The sequence below is a fragment of the Berghia stephanieae genome, chromosome 3 (genome assembly GCF_034508935.2).
Source record: "Berghia stephanieae isolate SIO BIC M18660-M18661 chromosome 3, UCSD_Bste_1.3, whole genome shotgun sequence".
Lineage (NCBI taxonomy): Eukaryota > Metazoa > Mollusca > Gastropoda > Nudibranchia > Aeolidiidae > Berghia > Berghia stephanieae.
In genome coordinates, this window is record NC_088362.1 from 198,803 (window position 1) to 201,302 (window position 2,500).

The 2,500-nt window shown below is 35.4% G+C and overlaps 1 protein-coding gene across 1 annotated transcript in view; it reads left to right on the forward strand.

The window, feature by feature from the left end:
• Positions 1-2,500, forward strand: part of LOC144966940 (uncharacterized) — a 33,524-nt gene that overhangs the window by 11,908 nt on the left and 19,116 nt on the right. The window lies entirely within an intron of this gene.

Genomic DNA, 2,500 nt, shown 5'->3' on the forward strand with positions numbered 1-2,500 from the left:
ATAGCATGGACAAAAAAGAAAGGGCAGTTCGACGTCACCATGAGAGCATACGACGGAGCTGAAATATGGAAATTAATTGGATTGTTCCTAACACATTCGATAAAAAAAAAACCACCAGACATACTGGTCGGCCTCTAGAGAGACGATGGATTCGGAGTACACAAAACAACATCAAAGTTAAACATTGAACGGACCAAGACAATAATTGTCAAAAATATTCACAGATTTCGACTAAAAATTCACAATCCAAACAAATTTAAACCAAATGTATTTCCTAGATACACCCTATGTCTCCATTCGATTTCATTCAGGCCATACGGAAAACCAAATAGCACACGTCTATATATTAATAAATACTCCAACAACCCGCCCACAAAACTCAAACGAATTCAAGAAATGATTGAACAGCGATTGACTCGCCTCTCCTCAAATGAAACGATTTTCAACGAAACAAAAACCTTATAATATGAGACGGCACTTAAACACAGCGGCCACGATCACAAACGGACATATTAAAATGGATCGAACCAGGCAGCACAAAAACACAATAGAAAACGGAACATGGTTCAAACCACCATAATATACCAAATCAGTCACAACAAATAATGGCAAACAATGTCTCGCTCTCATTGACAAACACTTTCCCAAGAACCCCCCCCCCCCCCCCCTCCCCAGCTCGATAAAATGATAAACTGGAAAAATGTAAAATTAAGCTACATCTGCCAATATAAGATGAAGCAGATAATCACGAACCATAACAAGCAAAGTCTAAATAATCCCAATGATAAAAGCACAACAACCAATTACAACTGTAGGAAAAAGAACGATTGCTCGTTACAAGAAAACTGCTTACAAAGGCCATCATCTATAAAGCTAACATAACCTCCAACAACACTAAGGCACAACACATTGGCAGCACAGAACCAAAATTCAAAAAAAGATATAACAATCACAAAACGACCATGAATAATGAAAACAGCCAAGAGCACAAAACTACCAATGCACCAAAGGGATCAAATAAATACAAACAAAATGCCAACAGTAACTTGGGAGATTGGTAAAAGAAATAGTCTCCGTCGATGTGGAACAGGAAAGTGTAATGTGTGGCTCACTGAAAAAATTGAAATACTTTTGAATAGTCATAAACACGACATCCTAAACAGAAGATCCGAACTGACGATGATGTAGAGATAATCAAACAAATTCAAATTGATACCAAGAAATAACCCCCTCCCCCTAACCCCCCCTCCCCTCAATATAAGTCCTCTTTCTCTCCCTTATCACCCCCCCCCCTTTCCTTCTACCCCCCCCCCCCCCCCCCAACACAAATTTACTCCTTTCCTCAATATCTCCTAACGATCCCCAACCAAATACGTCAACACCCATTCATACCACGACGGATATATATATATATATATATATATATATATATATATATATATATATATATATATATATATATATATATATATATAAACATTTGGTGTTCCCAAAAATGTATACGTATGAAGAATAACTATAACCATGGAATTTAATAAAATTTAATTATTTTGTTAATATAAACATATTTATATGTATCATTTTAATGGGGGGGGGGGGTTCACTGCATCGTAACTACATTTTAAAATAATAATTGCATTATATTAAATGTCATACTTACTATTATTTCGATGTGTATATACTTTCGGGTCACCCGATCAGTGTGTGTGTGTGTGTGTAAATATATATATATATATATATATATATATATATATATATATATATATATATATATATATATATATATATATATATATATATATATATATATATATCTAACATAAACCATGATATAATAGTGCTCAACCTTTTTGGTAAAAGGAGCTGTTAATAAAATATTTCAAGCATAATTTTGAACAACTTCCACAATATTGTTTCGAGCATTCGCTGAAGAATTCGAGACGGCGATGTAGTATTTACTGACTCCCCCTTTATGATATAACTTTTTTAAACAGAGAAGAGAAGGTGGAGGACGGAGAGAGAGAGAGAGAGAGAGAGAGAGAGAGAGAGAGAGAGAGAGAGAGGTTATTTCAAATAAGATGATTTAAAAACAAGAATCCTTCCACCCCTGTCCCTAAATAGTAACGCGTAATGATATCATGTTTACAAATATAATTTGTGACGTCAGATTATCAAGCGTAAATTTCACCCAAAAATTCAGATTCATTAAAAAGAAGTATCATTTGATATGTTTTCACAGACATCTTTAAATATCTTGTATTCAAAGATGACGAAATCTGAATCCATTAAGAGGTAGAATAAATGATTTCTTACACTCTTGCGATTTGGAATTGACAAGCTTGTGAAGTGAGTGGTTGGGAGCACGTCCAGAATTCCAAAAAGCAGATTGTAAGAATCCTATAATAGCAGCTAAATTAAAAGGCTGCCTCTATTCTCACCCCCCCCCCCCCCCCCCCCCGGGCCGATTGGATTACCGAAAAAAACGTCGCCGGCTTTTTGC